The sequence below is a fragment of the Babylonia areolata genome, chromosome 5, assembly GCF_041734735.1.
Source record: "Babylonia areolata isolate BAREFJ2019XMU chromosome 5, ASM4173473v1, whole genome shotgun sequence".
NCBI classification, from domain to species: Eukaryota; Metazoa; Mollusca; class Gastropoda; order Neogastropoda; family Buccinidae; genus Babylonia; species Babylonia areolata.
In genome coordinates this window covers 4703230-4714514 of record NC_134880.1, presented here as the reverse complement: position 1 = coordinate 4714514, position 11285 = coordinate 4703230, and positions in this window count along the sequence as shown.

Below are 11285 nucleotides of genomic sequence, written 5' to 3'. Positions count from 1 at the left end.
TGCCGAAGAAGTGGCTCCGGTGGTACATAGTACTTTGCCTTTCGATACTACACAATCTTTCTGTTGTAGATATCCGAATACGTATAGGTCGTCTACAAAGGTTGGAAGACCTTCTAGAGTTTGTATATGTGTTCTGCCATTGTTGTTGGCTAGATAGTCTACCTTGGATATATCTGGCACCAAGTTGCTGTTGTATGTATTTTCTAGCAATATATGTGTTGCTATCGCCTTCTCGGCACGTAGTCCAATTCTTTCGAAAGTTGTAGATACGTTTGTCTCCATGCTATACAGTAGTAGATTTCATATGTTCAAATGGAAGTTGGAGATTGGAAAAAATGCTTGGGGGAAAAGGTAGATTACTTTGAGGTAGATCTGATTTTTTTTGCGCTCTAGTAAACGCAACGCAACGCAAAGCAACACCACCACACCACACCACACCACACCACACCATATACACCACACTACACCACACCACACCATATACACCACACCACACCATACACACCACACCACACCACACTACACCACACTACACCACACTACACCACACCACACCACACCACACCACACTACACCACACCACACCATATACACCACACTACACCATATACACCACACTACACCACACCATATACACCACACCACACCACACCATACACACCACACCACACCACACTACACCACACCACACTACACCACACCACACCATATACACCACACCACACTACACCACACCACACCATATACACCACACCACACCACACCACACCACACTACACCACACTACACCACACCATATACACCACACCACACCATATACACCACACTACACCACACCACACCATACACACCACACCACACCACACCACACTACACCACACCACACCATATACACCACACCACACCACACCACACCATACACACCACACTACACCACACCACACTACACCACACCACACCATATACACCACACCACACCATATACACCACACCACACCATATACACCACACCACACCATACACACTACACCACACCACACCATATACACCACACCACACTACACCACACCACACCATATACACCACACCACACCACACCACACCATATACACCACACCACACCACACCACACCACACCATATACACCACACCACACCACACCACACCATATACACCACACCACACCATACACACTACACCACACCACACCATATACACCACACTACACCACACCACACCATATACACCACACCACACCATACACACTACACCACACCACACCATATACACCACACCACACTACACCACACCACACCATATACACCACACCACACCATACACACTACACCACACCACACCACACCACACCACACCACACCATACACACCACACTACACCACACCACACTACACCACACCACACCATATACACCACACCACACCATACACACCACACCATATACACCACACCACACCATACACACTACACCACACCACACCATATACACCACACTACACTACACCACACCATACACACCACACTACACCACACTACACCATATACACCACACTACACCACACCACACCATATACACCACACCATATACACCACACTACACTACACCACACCACACTACACCACACCATACACACCACACCATATACACCACACCATATACACCACACCATATACACCACACCATATACACCACACTACACCACACCACACCATATACACCACACCATATACACCACACTACACTACACCACACCATACACACCACACCATATACACCACACCATATACACCACACTACACTACACCACACCACACCATATACACCACACACACCACACCACACCATACACACCACACTACACCACACCACACTACACCACACCACACCATATACACCACACCACACCATACACACTACACCACACCACACCATATACACCACACTACCCTACACCACACCATACACACCACACTACACCACACTACACCATATACACCACACTACACCACACCACACCATATACACCACACCATATACACCACACTACACTACACCACACCATACACACCACACTACACCACACCACACCACACCACACCACACCACACTACACCACACCATATACACCACGCCACACCATACACACTACACCACACCACACCATATACACCACACTACACCACACCACACCATATACACCACACTACACCACACTACACCACACCACACCATATACACCACACCACACCATATACACCACACTACACCACACCACACCATATACACCACACACACCACACCATACCGCATCACATCACACACACCATATACACCACACACACGCACACACACACACACACACGGGGACCGTTTCGCTCTCCATACACCTTTTTAAGCCCAAAAAAAGCGATTGCAGGGTGTGGTTTTTTTATGCTTGAGGGCCTTAACACAAGCTAATACGCCCAAAAAAGTTGTATATAGAACCCCCATCTCTTATACTACTGGACTGTCAAATGCTCAACCGCGTCAACAAAAAAACAACAACTGTCACATCTAAAAAAAACAACAAAAAAAAACAAAACCCCAAAAAACCCCACTAGGACAAATTCATAAACACAGTTCATGACACAATATCTCAACCATTTAGCTCCTTATGGCAAATAAGACTAGGCCATGCTGTGGACGACAGCCGTTCCGCTTAATTTATCATCCCCAGATCACAAAAAAAGTAGTAAGAAAAGGGAAAAAACAACAACAATACTACAAAGCCAAACTAAAATACATAAAAAGATTATACAGGCAAGGCTAGTGGCCAAGGCTTGCTTGAAAAAAGGAAGGGGAATGGACTGGGAAGGCAGAAAAAGGAGACAGCAGTGAAGAAAGAAAAAAAAAAGGCAGAAACAAAGAGAGTTATAGAAAAGAGGAAATTTCTAGCACAGAATGTCCAGAAGGCGGGGATGCTATCTATGCTGAAAGACCCCCAGCATCCCCACAGGGGGCCCACACATACATCACCTCGCCATAAAACATTATGTTCTTCAAGTTGCTGTCATCTAGAGTTGAAGTTAACAAACTCTTACTCTTAGCTTTCGTCTGTTGACCGAAGCTGGGGTCTTAGAATTTGTACCCACAGACTAAAAAAAACAAAACAAAAAAACCACCAACCAAACGTGTCCATGCATTGTACCGGATCGTTGTGGGCGACGGTGTTGGAGTGTGTGGTCGTGAGGGTGTTCCAAGATCTGCTGGGTGAGGGTGTTCCAAGATCTGCTGGGTGTTGGAGTGTGTGGTCGTGAGGGTGTTCCACGATCTGCTGGGTGTTGGAGTGTGTGGTCGTGAGGGTGTTCCACGATCTGCTGGGTGTTGGAGTGTGTGGTCGTGAGGGTGTTCCAAGATCTGCTGGGTGTTGGAGTGTGTGGTCGTGAGGGTGTTCCAAGATCTGCTGGGTGTTGGAGTGTGTGGTCGTGAGGGTGTTCCAAGATCTGCTGGGTGTTGGAGTGTGTGGTCGTGAGGGTGTTCCAAGATCTGCTGGGTCAGTGATGGGACATCAGGGAGGAATAGAACTTCTAGCTGTTTGTCCATTGGTGAAGTCTTTGTGCGTGCCGGTGGGATGGGAGTCCTATCAAACAGCTGTCTCTCCACAGCTGCAGTATGCACATGTTGCTCGTCTGGGGTTCAATTCTGTCTGAGGGAGGTTCACTCAAAGTGGGGCACGAAGTTCCAGTTTCAAAGTGGGCAACGCATCTGCTGCAATTCACCGAGAAACAAAAAAAGAGAAAAAAAAGAAGAAGAAGAAGAAGAAGAGCAGATCCCTGCGCCTTCGCATAACCCAACTTTCAGAGCCAGTCCTAGGTTTGAGTAAAACATTAACATAAAAATGAAATTGTGAAAAAAAAAGAAGTAAATACATTAAAAGGGGGAAAGCAAATACACACACACACACACACACAAATGGACTTTGCTCTCAATGTTGATATTGACATCTATCTCAAGGATGCCTGACAGGGGCAACCACCCAAAGACAATGTGGAGATGCGGAGGAGGAGTGAGTTGGGGGGAGTGTTGGGGGGCGGGGATGGTGGGGGGCTGGGGGGGGAGGGGAAGGGGAGGCAGGTTGGTGGATGGGTGAACAATGAGGTCAAGGTCAGTGTGACCACCTGGAGCCAGGATCATTCAGCTGTGTAGTGACCTTTTTACACACACACACTGTCATGCTCTAAAACAACAACCACCACAAAACATCAACAACCCCCCCCCCCCCCCCCCCCCCCCACCTCCCCCCAACAAACCCACTCTATTTTTGTAGGGATCAGGAAAGTGAATTGATATGTGATCCAGTAATTTAGCGTATGCTCACACAGACACAGACACAGACACACACACACACATTCATGAACATGCAAGTGCACATCACCCAGCTTCCCCACTACTCCCATCCTCCCTGTTCCCATCATGAATGTATTACAGAGAAAAAGATCAAGTCCGTCGTCAACAATGGTATGGTAATCATTTTTAATCAGTTCCTGTTTTGCATGAAATGATGCTGAATACACATGAACATACCAGGTTCTAGATGTATAGGCTAAGCATACAATGATACATATATTTTTCTAGCATTTGATAACAAAACCACATACACAAGAGAGAGAGAGAGAGAGGTGTGTGTGTGTGAGAGAGAAATAGGCAAAGAGACAGAGAGAGAAGAGTGAGTGAGATTGTTTCTAAGCAGAGGCAAAATGATGATCGTTTCTGAGATGTTCACAGCTTAGATCAGAGACCCTATAGCTAATTAATCAAAGAAATGTATGGCTAACAACATCCGTACAATATGTTGCAAAGAATACTCAGTGCTGCACAATGTTAAAAACCAACTGCTGAGCATTTAATAATATGCACAGTGGGGTGCAAACCTTACAAATTGTATCTGTTAGGACATCAAACCTAAATACACAAAGGTAAAAACCTTAGGAACAGTACCTTCTTGGATACCAAGTCTACATTTTGTTGTGGCAAACTTAGTTTCAGTTTCAGTTTCAGTTGCTCAAGGAGGCGTCACTGCGCTCGGACAAACCATATACGCTACACCACATCTGCCAAGCAGATGCCTGACCAGCAGCGTAACCCAACGCGCTTAGTCAGGCCTTGAGAAAAAAAAAAAAAAAAAAAAAAAAAAAAAAAAAAAAGGGGGGGGGGGGAATAAATAATAGATAAGCTTACATAAATAAATAAATAAATAAATAAATAATAATTATAATATAGAAAAAGGTAGTAGTAATAATAATAGTAATACTAATAAAATGATAATAATAAAAAATAAATAAATAAATAAATAAGACAACAATGGTGATAATTAAGCGAATGAATGTAAAATATGACGACACACATTCACACATACACCCACACATGCATAACAGAAATGCACCAAACATGCAGTTTCACAGATATGAAAGTACAGTCAAATACATATAAACGTACATGAGCTCCAACACACACACACACACACACACACACATTACCTTGCACCTCCTCCAACCCCCTCCTCCACACACTCATTTCTAGCCTACGTATCGCAGCTTCCACGGCACACACACACACACACACACACACGCACGCAAACACACACTCACAGAGATGAACACTTACTTGTACAAGCACACACATATACGCCCATATCTCCCACCCCCAACCCCCACACATATATACAAAGATATATATATATATATATATATATATATATATATATATATATATATATATATATATATATACACACACACACACCCGTACACAGATCTCTCCTGACACTTGTGTACACTTACACTCTCGCGCATTCACAAACGCACTCAAAAACACAGACCCACACATCCACACAAACACACACATCCACACACGCACACGCACAGAGGCTGCCAAGAGGGATGGGAAAAGATCTCTGATGCCAAGAACGTGGCGTCTAGTGTGTTGCTCAGTCTATTGTATTTGGAAAGGCCCACAGAGACTCTGTTCCGTTTTGAAGAAATTTGCGCAATGTTGGTTTGGAAATGATGCCGATATTTGTTTGATTTGCAAAGCATCGTGCTCTACCTTTCATGTTAGACTTTCGGCCGCTCCCTCTCTCTGCTTTTATTTCTTTGAGGCGATCGATGGTGTGATGGCCTTGTACCTGTTCTTTTTGGTATTCTTTGACTTTTCTGAGAATTTCCGATTTTCCTAGATGTAGGCCGCTCGTTGGTGTTGCGTTACCAGCAAGTCTGTCAGCTCGCTCATTTCCCTTAACACCTGCATGTCCCGGGCAGTATGACCATGTGAGTTTTTTAATCTGAAAGTTGCGCATTGCCTTATGCCACTCTGGGCTTCCCATTCCGTTTTCAATTTTCTGTATGAGGTTCATTGAGTCGGTTAGAATCATGGCATGTTGGTTTCCGGGCGTATGGATGGACGATAGCCACTGGAGGGCATGTGTCGCAGCTTCAACTTCCATCGTTAGGCTGGAGGTTGTGACTTTGTAGGCAGCATTCTCTTCCCAAATTGTTTTTCCATTTTGTTTCGCAGTGAATCCCCAACCAGACTGGTCTTTGGTGACTGAGCCATCTGTGTATATGATGATGTCCTCTTCTTTACTGTTTTCTTCTATGAGTAGCTTCACTTCCGCATCTGTTTTGCCCTCTGGCCATTCCCGACAATGTCTTCCTAGAGTGGGTGAAATGACTGTGTTGAATAGATGGTTGAGGTTTTTGGGGTTTTTCTCCCATTCTTTTGTTTCTTTCAGGTCTTGTAGTCGGCATACTAGCTGGATTGTGTCTTCTGCTTGTCCCATCCATGATCTTCCTCGTCCTAGACGGCTGCCTTTTGGTTCTTTGACTGCGTCATGCAGTGGGTTTTGAGGGTTTTCTAATGCTTTGAAGTAGGTCTTGACCTGTTCTAACTTGTTTCTGGCCTGTACTGAAGGAAGGTCAAGCAGGTATCGCATGGTTTCTGTGGGCGTGTCTTTTGTTGTTCCAAGGATCAGCCTCATAGCTTCATTTTGTACTCTTTCTAATTTTAGGAGGTTGCTTTGAGACGGTGTTGTAAGCCCAAGTCCGTAGTCGATCACGCTGAGGACGAGTGATTGGTATAGCAGGAAGAGGTGGCGTTGTTCAATTCCTTTGGTTGCCATTGCTTTTAAGACTGAAAGGCCCTTTTTGCATTTGAGAACAGTATTTTCCGTATGTTTTCTGAAGGTCAGCATCCTGTCGAAGTGTATTCCTAGGTAGCGTAGGCATTCAGTTTTCTCAATTTGAATTCCATCGAATGACACAGAAGGTGGTGATTTGCTCGCGGTTTTGTTGTTAAGGGTGCACAGCAACGTTTGGGCTTTCGCTGGATTGATGGAAGATCCTGTGTCTTTGCACCATTGAGCAATATTGTTTAGTTGTTTCTGGACGGCTTCAGTTCTTTCCTGAGCATCTTTCGAAGTTTTGAAGACCAGGCCATCATCCGCAAGGGTAAGCACCCGAGCAATTCCATTGTTGTTTAAGTCTGCAAGGCCCTTCGTGTAGACATTGTAGAGGACAGGAGAGAGCGGAGACCCTTGTGGCAGTCCCATGGATAGTTTAGAAGGTGCAGACATCCAATCTCCGAGGCGTAGGACGACAGTTCTTTCCTGAAGCGCTGCTGCTATCCATCTTGTCAGTGTCAAACTTACTCCATAACTTAGTAGCAGCTCCATGAGGTGCGCAAACTGGACTTTATTGTAGGCATCTTCAAGGTCAATTGCTACTGCTAGTGTTTCTTCTTTTCTTTGGAATCCTTCATACACCTCATATGCAAAAGCAGCTGCATTTTCCCATGTGGACTTGCCTGTTCTGTAACCACCTTGATTTGAAGGGAGAATGTGCCTGTGTTCAAGATCCCTTGCAAGTTTCCTGGCTATCATGCGTTCCATGAGCTTTCCAGCAATGTTTTGCATGGTTAGGATCCGGTAGCCGCTTACCTGATGATGGTCCTTTCCTGGTTTTGGTATGGGTTTTAAGAAGCTGTGTGTCCAGTCCTCCGGCACTTGTCCATTGTGGAAACTGTTTTGATATAGACTGAAAAGTTTGCTTCTGTCTTCTTCCGATAGCTCCTTGATGTCTGAGTAACGAACTTTGTCTGGGCCAGGAGCCGATTCTTTCTTGCATTTAGCTATTGCCTCGTTTAGATCATCCATTGTCAAGTCATCATCAGGTCCAGTCTGCATAAGGGTTTGGTTTAACTCCTCAATATATTTCTTTTTCTCATCTAAGTTTCTTTGATCACTCTGTTGTATGAAACGTTTGAGCAAAGCAGATCCTTTTTCTTCATTTGTCTTAAGCTTGGTTCCGTCAGTGTCTAACATCTCTGGGGTTGTTGTTGTGCACGTTTTCCCTTCCATGCGACGATAAAATTGCCAGAACTCTGTCAATGTTGTGTCATAACTGAGTGTCTCGCAAAACTGTTTCCACCTGTCATTTTTGGCCTCTTGAGCAATGACTTCAAACTGTTTGGTTTTTTCTTTCATTTTTGTTTCAATATCTTTGTCCGGAGATGGTTTTGTTCTTTCTTTTTGCCAAAGTTTGACAGCCGCATGTTTTTCTATCCAGGCTCTCTCTGTGTCGGTATTCCACCATGGGGGCTGAATAGTTTGCATCCTGTTCAGTGCCGTTCTTTTGTTTCTTCTGTGTCTTAATAAACTTAAAAGAAGCACAGCATTTACTTGGGAATCAAGCCTGCGTTTTAATCAGATGAAAACCTTCTGCATAATTTATTTACCATTGTTGCCTACAGAACATCCAACCACACAGGGGCCATATCAGGCTTGAAAGTACTGTCAACACTGATTGCTTAGTGCCTGGAAAAAAGGGGAAGAAGATTAGGCACAAGTACAGTCACGCTCATGCACATGAACATGGGATGTACGCCTCTCAAGTTTACCATTCTGTCAATTTCTCACCAGAGGATAAAAGAAAATTTATATGAACACAAACATAAAATACATATAACACAAAATCATATGTGATAAGAGGCATGAAAAACAAAACAAACAAACAAACAAACAAAACAAACAAAAAACTCAAATGTCTGAGATGTAAAAAGAACATGTATAACATTGTAAGAATGCCCTATTATTAAGTCCAGAACAAGGCAACAAATATTCAAGGCTTTCTGGATAAAAGAGGTCACTGGGCCAGCAAGGCAAGAAATAAGAAAGGAAGAGACAACAGAAAGAAAAGGCCATAAACAAAGAGAGCAATAGAAAAGAAGAAATTTCTACCATAGATTGAATTCCCAGAATGTGAAGATAGAATTCCCAGAAGGTGAAGATAGAATTCCCAGAAGGTGAAGATACCATCAAAAATGAAAGAACCCATCCAACTGGGAACCTCATGAATACCATCTGCTAAGACAGCAGTCTGCAAACCTCAAAGAACATGTTCAGGACTACAATCTGCAGTATTTTTTATTGCCTCAACTAGACCTCGAGTGGTGGTATGATGCTAGCTGTTTGGATGAGACAATAAACCAAGATCCTGTGTGTAGCATGCACTTAGAGCACATAAAAGAACCAATGGCAACAAAAGGGTTGTATCTGGCTAAACTCTGCAGAAAAATCAACATCTATTGGACAGCAAATAGCCCTGCAGGCAGGTGAGGGGCACAGCCCTTGCTACTGGTACTACGTAACCCAGTACTGCCTTCCGCATGTGAAGTCTCCCCAACGACAGACCAGGCGGAGGAGGAAACCTTTCCCAATGGCTGTGAAGGCGGAGGAGGATGACCAAAGGGCAGAAGGAGCTCTTATCCTTGGCTGGAAGTCCCCATAGGAGACGGAACTCTGAAGAAAAAACCTGCACCTGCCGAGGCCATCCTTCATGTGGCAGTATCTGCACCTGTGGGACTGTGAGCGTCGGTAGGCGAGAGAGTGGGGAAGGGACTGCACAACTCCTCCTCACTAAAAAAAAGTCACCTGTGCTGGCCAGGCATAAGGAGAAGCGTGAGCGAAGGAAGCAGGGATCAACTTCTGGAGACGTTTTCCCTTGCAACACCTGTGGGAAGTGCTGTACATCCAGAATCAGCCTCTTTTCCCATATGAGGACACACACTGACAGATAAGCCTGCCTGCCTACTCATACGTCGGACTGACGGGAGACTCCATCACCCCTGCAGGCAGAAAAACAAAACAGAAAAAAGGGTGGCATTGCCCTGTAGCAATGCCCTTTCCCTGGGGAGAGCAGCCCAAATTTTATGAGGTGAAATCTGTTGTGACGAAAAAAAAAAAAAAAAAAAAACTAAAAGAGTCATACAATATAGCAGTGAGCAAACCATATGCAAAAGACGTAAGTGCATTGACATTCATCTTACATACAGCATCTTGCAAACCTTGAGAACAGAATTTTGCTTGGCTATCAGTTACAATGCATCCTGTCCTTCCAATATCACTCAACTGTGGAGCCTGTACATTTTTTTGTCAACTCAACTAATCTAATAATCACCCAGTGCCCATCACATGTGACGAGAGCAGCAGACTCATCCATCTGTTGAACACATTCTAATGTGAACATGTCACTTGAGCCTCTGTTTTTAATCTTATCCATTTCCTAACACATATAATCACAGCAAAAAATGTAAAACAACATTCATCAATATCGGTCAACGCCACTCATTTGTCAATAATAACTTCTGTATTATATGACGGGGCATCTAAAGTTTAGTTTAAATTTAAAAGAACGGTGGAAAAAAGATCATCACGAGATGACAGTGTTTGTAGACAGAACATTGCTTGACAACACCCAGAGTAGAAGTGGAGCTATGGCTTGGTGGTAAAATGCACCCAACAATGTAGCAAGTGTCCACAAGTTCGAGTCCCATATATACAGACCAGGATTTTTACACCCCCTAAAATAGATCAAGAATGATGGTCTGTGTGCTAGTCTTTTGGATAAAATGATAAACAGAAGTCCGCAACACTAAGCATGCATGACCTACAACAACAAAAAGGTACCCACGGCAAAATTCTGTAACTTTGACTGTGTAACAAGTACACTTGCACTTGTAGGAAAAAAACAAACAAAGGTGGCGCTGCTTTTGTTGTCCCCAGGGAGAGCAGCCTAAATTTCACACAGAGAACTGAGGTATCTGTTGTGACAAAAGAGCACTACAATACAAAATACATTACAGCAGTGCTTTGTCAGTACATATCACAGAATAACCATCCAACCTTTGGGCAGCAGACTACACCAAAATGAGCCCAGGTACTGTAGTGTGTTGT